Below are 12,406 nucleotides of genomic sequence, written 5' to 3' on the forward strand. Positions count from 1 at the left end.
CTTCAGGAACATAATTTTATCTTCAAGTTCTGGGAGGCAACCAAGGACAACAAGAGCTGATGTTGTTTTGGGGCATGTCTCTTAGACTCTCCTGACCAAATACTTAAGAGAAAATATCTCATACAAGATACTGGGTTTTTTTTCATATAGTCCATAGTTCTTAGGGAGAACATTATCATTCCAAATGATATAATATCATTAAACTACATATCAATGTTTGACCCATGTATGTATACTATATGTTATTTTACATAAATATTGGATAATATGATTCTCTGTGTCTTTTCAAACATTCCTGGTATAATTTTTTTCTCCTTGTCTTTTGTCAGTGTGTATTAGATCTGTATCTTTTCTCCAAAATCACTCTACTCCATTTTTTCCATTTCTTTCTTTGTAGTACCTGTATGTTATTCCAGTGTTTAGATTTCCTCTCCCAAATGCCCTGTTTTTACTTTCCTGGTTACTGTGGTTTCCTTCAGGTTATAAACACACAGCTGCAGGTTTAAAGTCAGAAAGCACAAAAATGAAAGAACATTTCACACTTGTCTTTGTGCGTTTAGGTTACCTCCCTCAGTATGATATTTTCTAGTTCCACCCATTTCCTGAAATTTTCATGATTTCATTTATCTCCACAGAATAAGTAGAATTTTATCGTACATATGTACCACATTTTCAGTAGTCATTTATTAGTTGAAGGACATTTAAGTTGTTTTCGTTTTCTAGATATTTTGAGTAGAACAGTAATAAACCTTGCTGAAAAGTATTTGTGAAGTAAGATATCAAGTTCTTTTAGCATATGCTAAGGAATATTGTATCTGTGCTACATGATACATTTTTACACTGATTTTCAGAGTGACTGAATCAGTTTGAAATGGCGACAAAGTGAGTGAGAGTTCTTCTTTTCCCACTTTTCACAAGCATTTATCTCACAAATATTTGTTGTCAGTTGTTTCCTTGGTCATAATATTTCTGACTAAAGTAGAGTAAATCTCAAAGTAGTTTAATTTTTATTTATTTAATTCCTAAAGATTTTAACCAATTAAGAAATTATATCATAGTTATTTTTATTTCTTCTCTTGAGAAGAAATAAAGCTGGCTGGAGGTAAATACCAGTTTTTAATACAGTCTAGTTTTTACATGGACTGTTTGACTGACTCTTTTGTGCTTTGTTTGTACCTCCCTACACCTGCACCATTATGCTATTATGCTCTCTCTTTCCCCTGTCTTTCTCCTTCTACTTTTCAATAAAAAAGAAAAATAAAAACAAATAAAAACCAAAATGAAATAAAATCCTGTCTTCCCATAAAAAACAAGAAGTTTGTTCTCTGTTGACCAACTACATTTGGGTATAAGAACTCTCTTGGAATGTGTTTGATATACACAGTGACAGTCTTTTGGAGAATACTGATTGTATTTTTCTTAGAAGGTATAAATTGTAAATAGATTTTTGGTTAAGAGTGAGACTTTGTGATCCACTTTCTATTCTCTGTACACTCTGCTTCTTAAGAATTTTTCTATCTGCTTCATAGATGCTTGTGCCTTGGAATGGGTTTGATGGAGATAGTCGGTTTAGGACTGTTACAATTTTTCAATGTCTGGGTATTTTCCAATTGTGAGTCTGTGTTTTAATTACTGTTTACCAGAAACCAAACCAAACAAAAAAACCTTATGTGGTGAGCATTGAACAATGCACTGATCTATGGGTGTATAAATATCTCATTAGGAAGTTCTTTTATTGCTATGTTGATTTAGCAGAGTAAGCGTAACAGATTTTCCTGCAGGTCCATGATCTATCTAGGATAAGGGTTTTAGACACATTGCCAGTGTTAGATGTGAGGTTCCCTCTCACGATGATGGCTTTAAACCCAAGTCAATAGGTTGTTGGTTCCTCCCATAACACATATGCCATTATTACACCAAATACATCTTGAAAGTAAGTCACTGTTGTAGGCCACAGGGTTCATCATTATGTGAGATTGATGATCTCTTTCATTCTCCTGTAGTATGTATAGTACCTTCCAACACTATTAACATCATCTAGCAAAGATGAAGCATCTAGTTGGACACCAGCTCTGTCTGTCCATGTTCAATGTTATAAGCTAACTTGTGTCTTCAGAAATAGGACCTTACTTTCATGTTATGTGTTTAGAAGGTTATATTAGAACCAATTGGCCAGCAACTTACAAGATGTAACCAATTCTTGCTACTGGAGATTTTACTTGGTAGTATATGATTTCTAGATGGGACATTGTCTGCCCTATTTCTCATAACATAATGTAAATACCTTTTATTTATTTTAGGAATCTTTTAATGCATAAAGTTTCCATATGCCTTTTCAAACTGTCTTCAGTACATTTAAGAAAAAACAGCCCTCAATATCCAAATAATTATTTGTTTGTAAATAAAAATTTGACCTGACCTTTCATTTTGATATTCCAGCAGATTTATCTGAAGAAAATAATTGACATTAACACTACAGAATAAATTATATAAAAATAGAGCATCATTTTGAATTCTTTTCTAATAAATTATTCTCTTATGAGGTACTGGATCAGATTATGATGGGAGAAGAAACAAGAGATTAGACTATTGAGAGGCAGTATTTCATGGAATTCATAGCATAAGCAAATTTTGTTGGATAAGATTTTTCATTTTACAAACAGACCCTGAAATGGGAGAGGCAGGATATGACTCAGTGGTTAAAATAAACTGTTGTTCTTCCAGATGATCCAGGTTCCATTTTCAACATGTTCACTTACCCCTATCTGTAACTTCTTTTTCAGGGAATTCAATGATCTATTCTGGCTTCTATAGGCATCAAGTATATAAGAGGTGTACGGACATTTATGCAAAAAAATATAAAAGAAAACTAAATTTAAAATGCATTATTTATTTTTCAGTAATTCAATTAGTATTGTAATTGCATTGAGTCTATAAAATTCCTTTGGTAATGTAGTCATTTTCTTTTTTTATCTTATTGTATATTAATTTTACATTTCAGATTTTATCCCCTTACACCATTATCCTCCCGACCAAGTAACCACCTATTCCATCCCCCCTCCTTATGCTTCTATGAGGATGTGCTCCCACCTACCCCCCATTTACCCTCCTCACACTCGAATTCCCTTCCACTCAGTGTTCAGCCTTCATGGGACCAAGGATCTCCTCTCTTATCTATGCCAGACTAGGCCATCCCTCCCCTACATGTACAAATGGAGTCATGGGTCCCTCCTTATGTGCTCCTAGGCTGCTGGTTTAGACCCTAGGGAGCTCTGGTTGGTTGGTATTGTTGCTCTACTTATGGGGCCACAAAACTTTCCAGCTCCTTCAGTCTTCTCTCTAACTTCTCCATTGGGAAACCCTTGATCAGATCAGTGGTTAGCTTAGGGCATTCACCTCTGAATGTGTCAGACTCTGGCAGACCTCTAAGGAGACAGCTATATCAGGCTCTTGTCAGCATTCACTTCTTGACATCCACATCAGTGTCTACCTTTGATGACTGCACATGGGATGGATACCCAAGTGGAATGATCTCCAGACGGCCCCTCCTTAAGTTTCTGTCCCACACTTTGTCTCCATATTTGCAATCTGGAGTATTTTGTTACTCCTTCTAAGTAGGACCAAGGGATCTACACTGTCTTTCTTCTTCATGAGCTTCATGTGGTCTATGGGTTGAGTCTTGGCTATTCTAAGCTTTTGGGCTAATATCTGCTTATCAGTGAGTAAATGCCACCTGTGTTCCTTTGTGATTGGGTTAACTCACTCAGGATGATATTTTCTAGTTCCATCCATTTACCTAAGAATTTCTCGAATTCATTATTTTTAATAGCTGAGTAACACTCCATTGTGTAAATGTAACACATTTTTCATATCCATTCCTCTGTTGAAGGACATCTGGGTTCTTTCCAGCTTTTGGCTATTATAAATAAGGCTGCTATGAACATAGTGGAGCATGTGTCTTTGTTATATATTGGAGCATCTTCTGGGTATATGCCCAGGAGTGATATAGCTGGATCCTCAGGTAATGCTGTGTCCACTTTCCTGAGGAACTGCCAGACTGATTTCCATAGTGGTTGTATCCAGCTTGCAACCCCACCAACAATGGAGGAGTGTTCCTCTTTGTCCACATCCTTGCCAGCATCTACAATCATCTGAGATTTTGATGGTAGCCATTCTGACTGGTGTGAGGTGGAATCTCAGGGTGGTTTTGATTTGCATTTCCTTGATTACTAACGATGTTGACCATTTCTTAAGATGCTTCTCAGTCATTCAAGTTTCCTCAGTTGAGAATTCTTTGTTTAGCTCTGTTCCCCAAATTTTAATAGGGTTATTTGATTGTCTAAAGTATAATTTCTTGAATTCTTTATATATATTGGATATTAGCCCTCTATCAAATGTAGGATTGATAATGATCTTTCCCAATTTGTTGGTTGCTGTTTTGTCTTACTGATAGTGTCCTTTGCCTACACAGAAGCTTTGCAATTTTCTGAGGTTCCATTTCTCAATTCTTGATCTTAGAGCATAAGCCATTGGTGTTCTGTTCAGAAACTTTTACCCTGCTTCTTGCTATTTGAGCATTTTCCATACCTTCTCTTCTATTAGTTTCAGTGTATCTGGTTTCATGTGGAGGTCATTTATTCACTTGAACTAGAGCTTTATACGAGAGGGATAAGAATGGATTGATTTGCATTCTTCTATGTGCTGACCTTCAGTTGAGCCAGCATCATTTGTTGAAAATGCTGTCCTTTTTCGACTGGATGGTTTTAGCTCCTTTGTCAAAGATCAAATGACCATAGGTGTGTGGGTTCATTTCTGGATCTTCAATACTATTCGATTGACCTTCCTGCCTGTCTCTGTACCAATACGATGCAGTTTTTATCACTACTGCTCTTTAGTACAGTTTGAGGTCAGGGATGGTGATTATCCCAGAAATTCTTTTGTTGTTGAGAATAATTCTCCTAATGATGAGTTTTTTGTTATTCCAAATGAATTTACAAATTGCTCTTTTTATTTCTATGAAGAATTGATTTAGAATTCTGTTGAGTATTGCAGTGAATCTGTAGATTGCTCTTGGCCAGTTGGTCATTTTTACTAAATTAATCCTGCCAATTCAGGAGCATGGGAGATCTTTCCATCGCTTGAGATCTTCTATTTCTTTATCCAGAGACTGTGAAGTTCTTATCATACAGATCTTTACTTGCTTGGTTAGATTCACTCCAAAATATTTTATATTAATTGTGGCTATTGTGAATGGTGTCACTTCCCTAATTTCTTTCTCAGCCTGTTTCTCCTTTGCAGTAGATGAAGGCTACTGATTTGTTTGAGTTGATTTTATATCCAGCCACTTTGGCTGAAGTTGTTTATCAGGTTTAGGGGATTTTTGGTGGAAGTTTTAGGGTCATTTAATTATTTTATCATATCATCTGCAAATAGTGAAATTTTGACTTCTTCCTTTTCTATTTGTATCCCTTTCATTTCCTTTAGTTGTCTAATTACTCTGGCTAGGACTTTCCAGTACTATATTGAATAGGTAGCGTGAGAGTGGGCAGAATTGTCTAGTCTCTGATCTTAGTGGGATTGCTTCAAGTTTCTCTCCATTTAGTTTGATGTTGGCTACTGGCTTTCGGTATATTGCTTGTACTATGTTTAGATGTGTGCCTTGAATTCCTGATTTTTCCAAGACTTTTAACATGGAGGGATGTTTAATTTTGTCAAATGTTTTCTCAGTATCTAGTGAGATGATCATGTGGTTTTTTTCTTTGACTTTGTGTATATAGTGGATTACATTGACTGATTTCAAATTGATGATTTACTTGAACCATCCTTTTATTACTGGGATAAAGCCTACTTGATCATGTTGGATGAATGTTTTGATGTGTTCTTGGATTCAGTTTGCAAGAATTTTATTTAGTATTTTTACATCAATATTCATAAGAGAGATTTGTCTGCAGTTCTCTTTCTTTGTTGGGTCTTTGTGAGATTTAGGTATGAGCATAATTGTAGCTTCATAGAATGAACTGGGTAGTGTTTCCTTCTGTTTCTATTCTGTGGAATAGTTTGAAGAGAATTGTTATTAGGTCTTCTTTGAAGGTCTGATAGAATTCTGCACTAAAACCATCTAGTCCTGGACTTTTTTTTTTTTTTACTGGGGAGACTTTATTGACTGCTTATATTTCTTTAGGAGTTATGGAACTATTTAGATGGTTTTTCTGCTTCTGATTTAATTTTGATACCTGGTATCTGTCTAAAAAAATGTACATTTCATCCAGACATTCCAATTTTGTTGAGTATAGGATTTTGTAGTAGGATCTGACAAGTTTTTTTTTTTTTAATTTCCTCAGTTTCTGTTGTTATGTCTCCTTTTTCAGTTCTGATTTTATTAAATTAGATACCTTCTCTGTACCCTTTGTTTAGTCTCACTAAGTCTATCGATCTTGTTTATTTTCTGAAAGAACCAGCTCCTGGTTTTGTTGATATTTTGTATAGTTCTTTCTGTTTCTACTTGGTTGATTTCAGCTCTGAGTTTGATTATTTCCTGCCTTCTACTCCTCTTGGGTATATTTGCTTTTTTGTTCTAGAGCTTTCAGGTGTGCTGTCAAGTTGTTAGTGCATGTTCTCTCCAGTATCTTTTTGTAGGCACTTAGAGCTATGAGTTTTTCTCTTAGTACAACTTTTATGGAGTCCCCCAAATTTTGTAATGATGTGTCCTCATTTTCATTAAATTCTAAAAAGTCTTTAATTTCTTTCTTTATTTCTTCCTTTACCAAGTCATCATTGAGTAAAGCGTTGTTCAATTTCAATGTGTATGTGGGCTTTCCATTGTATTTTTGTTTTTCATTATTAAAGACCAGCCTTAGTCCATCGGTGGTCTGATAGGGTTCAAGGGATTATTTCAATCTTTTTGTACATGTTGAGGCCTGTTTTGTGACCAATTATATGGACTATTTTGTAGAAGGTACCATGAGGTGCTGGAAAAAACGTATTTTTTGTTTGTTTTAGGATGAAATTTTCTATAGATATCAGTTAATTTCATTTGGTTCATAACTTCTGTTAGTTTCATTGTGTCTCTATTTAGTTTCTGTTTCCATGATCTGTCCATTGCTGAAAGTGGGGTGTTAAAGTCTACCACTATTATTGTGTGAGGTGCAATGAGTACTTTGAGCATTTTTAAAGTTTCTCTTATGAATATGGGTTCCCTTGCACCTGAAGCAATGATGTTCTAAATTGGCAGTTCATGTTGATAGATTTTTCTTTTGACAAGTATAAAGTGTCCTGCCTTATCATTTTGATTACTTTTGGTTGAAAGTAGATTTTATTCAAAATTATAATGGTTACTCCATCTTGTTTCTTGGGATCATTTGCTTGGAAGATTGTTTTCCATCCTTTTACTCTGAGTTAGTGTCTGTCTTTTTTCACTGAAGGTGTGTTTCCTCTATTCAGCAAAATTCTGGGTCCTGTTTATGTATCCAGTCTGATAGTCTATGACTTTTTATTGGAAGATTGAATCCATTGATATAGAGATATTAGGGAAAAAATTATTGTTGCTTCCTGTTATTTTTGTTATTAGAGGATGAATTATGCTTGTGTAACTGTCTTCTTTTGGGGTTATTGGAAGATTACTTTCTTGCTTTTTGTAGGTTGTAGTTTCCCTCCTTGTGTTGGAATTGTCCATAAATTATCCTTTGAAGTGCTGGATTTATGAAAAGATATTATGTAAATTTGGTTTGTCATGGAATATCTTGGTTTCTCCATCAATAGTGATTGAGACTGTTTGCTGGGTATAGTAGTCTGGGCTGGCATTTGTGTTCTCTTAGGGTCTGTATGATATCAGTCTAGGATCTTCTGACTTTTATAGTCTCTGGTGAGAAGTCTGGTGTAATTCTTATAGGTCTGCCTTTATATGTTACTTTATCTTTTTCCCTTACTGCTTTTAGTATTTTCTCTTTGTTTTGTACATTTGATGTTTTGATTATTATGTTACAGGAGGTATTTTCTTTCTAGTCTAGTCTATTTGGAGTTCTGTAGGCTTCTTGTATATTGATGGACATATCTTTCTGTAGGTTAGAAAAGTTTTCCTCTATAATTTTTTTGAAGATATTTACTGGCCCTTTAAGGTGAGAGTCTTCTCCCTCATTTATACCTATTATCCTTAGTTTTGGCCTTCTCATTGTGTCCTGAATATCCTGGATGCCTTTGTGTTAGGAGCTTTTCACATTTTGCTTTTTCTTTGACAGTTGTGTTCAATGTTTTCCATGGTATCTTCTGCACATGAGATTCTCTCTTCTATTTTTGTCCTGTCCAGCAGGGCATTAAACAGGGGTCCAGAGAGGTCACCAGGAAGAGAAGATGGGGAACAGGTGAATGCAAAGAACGAGCAGTTTATTTATAGGCTGATCAAACTGCAATTTTTAATTTTTCACACATGAGTTATATACACAAAAAGGCAGGATTTGAGGAAGGGGATGACACAGGAGCATAGGTGTTCACAGGGAGTACAAATATCTTCCAGAACAGTGTGTCAGCTGGGTGAAGGTTCAGGAGATAGGCCACTATGACTCCACCTATGATTCACTTGTCCTTATCTAAGTTGGTACTATCCACCAAGGCTACCCAAGATCTATGACTACTCAGGCTTCTACCAAAGATGCTTGATTACAGTAGGTTCTAGCCATCTGTTTCAGTGTTTTTCCACAGAGACCCAAGATTTTGTGCTAGCAGGCATGCATGTTAGGCCTACTGCTTTCTTCAGGCCTATGGCTGATTTCAGGCCGTTTTTGTGGCCTGAGCTGCTCCACACTTGGGGGCCAGAAATATTGAGAACTGCACTACCCCACGTTTGGGGGCCAAAATGTCTCAGACAGTTCTGTCAACATTGAGACCTGTACTGCCAAAGCCTTGGGGACTAAGTTGTTAGAGCCTTGCACTGCCCCAATCTGCTTTGGTCTGCGGGTTGGGGTTCAGCAAGAGAGAGTGAGGACAGACACAAAGAATGGAGACTGTAGCCACATGCGGCTGTTGGGAGCCGCAGTCAGTACGTTCCATTCCAAGATGGTGCTGGCCTCGTGTCTTCCCACTTGTAAACAATTAACTGCGCAGCTGCTAAGGCAGAAAGCTGCGCCAAAGTCACTGCCAATCCCGAGGCATAATATTGGGTGGTGAGCAAACAGCCAATCAGAAGTGAATACGTCACTCTAGGGTGTATTTAAGCTAGGCCGCTTCTGGCTTTTTCGGTCCTTCCGCATCTTTCCGCTTTACCGTGACAAGAAGTAAAGTCCTCGTTTTGCAGTAACTACCTGAATACTGTCTCTCAGTATTTCTCTTCCACGGGCATGGGGACACGGGAGGCGCGCGTTATATCTGGCGCTGAAAACCCGGAATTTCAAGGCGTTGCGGAAGGCCCCCGAGACTCGAGGAGGGTTAAAAGACTGCAGGTTTCGAGGTACACCTTTGGAAGATATGCCTGGGGTGGCATTTGTGGCAAGCAGATTTAAACTCACCGCTGCCGCTCCACTAGCTAGTCCTCTTGCTTGCATTGCATTTGTTTTTAACTTATGTGTGTTGTGAGAAAAGGGGCCACTCTAGCATACCAGAACCAGGGTGTGTTAGCCAGGCAACAGGGAAAAAGGCCTGGTCATAGGATAGGATATCCAAAGGGAACAAGGACTGCTGCAGAGTCCATTAAGCTTATGAAACCTCCACTGGCAGGTGGAGAGAGAGAGAGGTCGGAGGAAAAAAAGATCCTCCTTTATGACAGAATCTTTGGGGAAGCGTCTGTGCTCTGCTACTTGTGGCAGGCAGAGAAGACTTACAGGCAGGCAGAGGAGAGAGATAGTTTGCCCTGGGAAGCGCAGCGGGCACACAGGGAGTGCCCCGAGAGCTCAGAGCAAGCAATGCCAGTGATAGAACAGATGATTTTTGAAAATGCCACAGCTAAATGCCGTACAGCCATTGTCCCTTGTAAGAATAAGAGGCTACAAGATTGGCTAAGGGCTTGCTGTGGCCTAGGAAAGGAGGCTGTTTGTGCTTATTCCACAGGTGAAAACAATTCAATTTGGGTCCCTACGCGGCTGGTGCAGATTGTGAAGAACGAAGCTGGATTACAAGAGTATGGTTCTGATTCTCCTGATACTGAAGTTCCATTTGGCGATAAGTATACCGCTGTGGGCCATAGTCAGATCTTGAACTGTTCTCTTGCCAGTGCATTCAAATGCTGAAGTACTACCTTTTGATTACAGCTATTTGAATGTTACTTACAAAAGAGGCTTTAAAACATAGTTAAACTGCCAATATTCCATTGGCTACAGTTGGTAGCTCAGCCGAGAGTTTGAAAATTTTTGATTTGCCTATGTTTATAGAAAACGGATACAACACGTGTCTTTTAAGGTTTACAGTTTAAATTTAAGGTTTTAAGCTAAAGCCAAAATGCACAATTCGGCTTAGCCAAGCCTCAGAGAACAGGCCTGAGGGAGGTTAAGTGCATTTACATTTGAATTAAGACATGCAGACTGAACTACAGAAGCCCAGGTGCTAAGCTCCTTTTGTTCTGAGTCTTCAGACCAGATCTTAGAATTGTGCTTACCGGGATTTCTGTGTTTCTTGTGAGAAGAGAGATAAACCTAAGAACCAAAGACTTTACAACAGTCTGTGGGCTAAAAGTTATGTTTATGCTACAGAAAGTAAAATTAGGCCTGCTTCCCTCCATTAGTATAACTGTACCTGCTGATAAAATATGGTTCAAATTGTTTTAATTCCTTTAACAATTAGTGGAGATTAAGGTTGGCTTTTATCCGATATTCTCATGGGACAAAAAAGATTGATTATTAAATTAATCCAAAATAAAGTTCAAATTTAAGATTTATACAACATAAGTTGCATACTCCAGCTGCCATTTTAATAAATGCTTATAGAATTTTATAGATATAAAAGATGTTTTGTTCCTTTCCTTTACATTTCTGGTAAAGGTGAGAAATTTACAGTTAGTAAATTTATTCATAATGTTTAAGAAGCCCATGAAGCGATATTTGTTAGAAATAATTGCTTCAGAAAATGGTTAATTGTTTTACATTTTATATATATAAATTTTGTTGCTGCTTTAATACAAAAAAGTAAGCGGTTAAATCTTTTGGTGTGTATTGTTCATTGTGTGATACTTTATTAGTAGATTTCTTTAAAGAAGTTTTTTCTGCAAGCCATTGCTCCAATATAATGAGCTTTAAAATTTTTTTAAAATACTTGTTACTTCAAAAAAGGATTCAAAGACAGTGTCTTTCAATATTTGAGACAGGTTGGGGCTAGAGAAATGGCTCAGCCTGTTAAAGGCTAGATTTTTAAAATATAAAGGCTGAACTCCCAGCAACCACATGGTAGCTCACAACCATTTGTGGTGGGGATCTAACGCCATCTTCTGGCATGTGAGTGTACATGCAAAGGAAAATAGTTTACTTTTAATCTTGATTTGCTCTTAGTGATTTTTAAAAGTTGCTAAGAGATATTATTTGGCTAAAACCTCATTTTAAGCTTACCATAGGAGGATTTAAACCTCTGTTTGATGTTTTCAAAGGGATGCAAGTCCTAAATTAAATCATATGTGTATTTTCTTGAATTTACCCTGCTTCAACACAATTAAATTATGTGTTGTAGCCACTGTTTAAAATGTTAAAAAAGGGTGTATCTGCCTTTGTCTTATTGAATGGTATATTTCATGAAGTGCAGAATGTTTTGGCTACATGATTTAATATCTCTAGCCATTTGGATGACATTAAAATTAATAAGGTGTTTAGGAATGCATCTGCACAACCGGTGTCGGTGTGTGTGGACCCTCCATTTTTCTTTATGTTGTTCAACTTTCAGAATAATTCTGATATCTTGGATTATAAGAATGTTACATGCTTTTTGGCACAATGTTGGAATAGATCACTAGACTTAGCCATGGTTAATCAAGTTACAGCAGCTACTGTTGTTAATCAAATATCAGAAAAGACTTCTGAGGCTTTGACCATTCCACAGAAAGTGGATGCATATCAGACATTTTGTTGGTCAATCAGAGAGTTGATTTGCTCCAAGCCCATGTGGAGCAGCTCACGGATGTGGTTCAAATGAGCTGTGTGTCAGCGACCCCACATCCAGGTATTACACCTCTGAGATTTGTGAATAATACATTTACTCAAAGCCATAATCTTTCTGCTTATTTAAAAGGGAAGTGGAATGGGGAGCTGGACCAGGTGCAACAGCAATTGCAAATCCGGATCTTGAGCCTTGACGGAGTGCGGATGGGCCTTGTTTCCCCTGGCGATTTTACTTCTTGAATTTCTTCTGCCTCTTTCTTTCTTTCTTAAAGAGTGGGGTAGGCCTGTTTGATACAGCCCTATGTTGTGGATTAGTGTTCATGTATAGTTGGTCTGTAAGC

This window comes from Arvicanthis niloticus, chromosome 29 (assembly GCF_011762505.2).
Source record: "Arvicanthis niloticus isolate mArvNil1 chromosome 29, mArvNil1.pat.X, whole genome shotgun sequence".
Classification (NCBI taxonomy): domain Eukaryota; kingdom Metazoa; phylum Chordata; class Mammalia; order Rodentia; family Muridae; genus Arvicanthis; species Arvicanthis niloticus.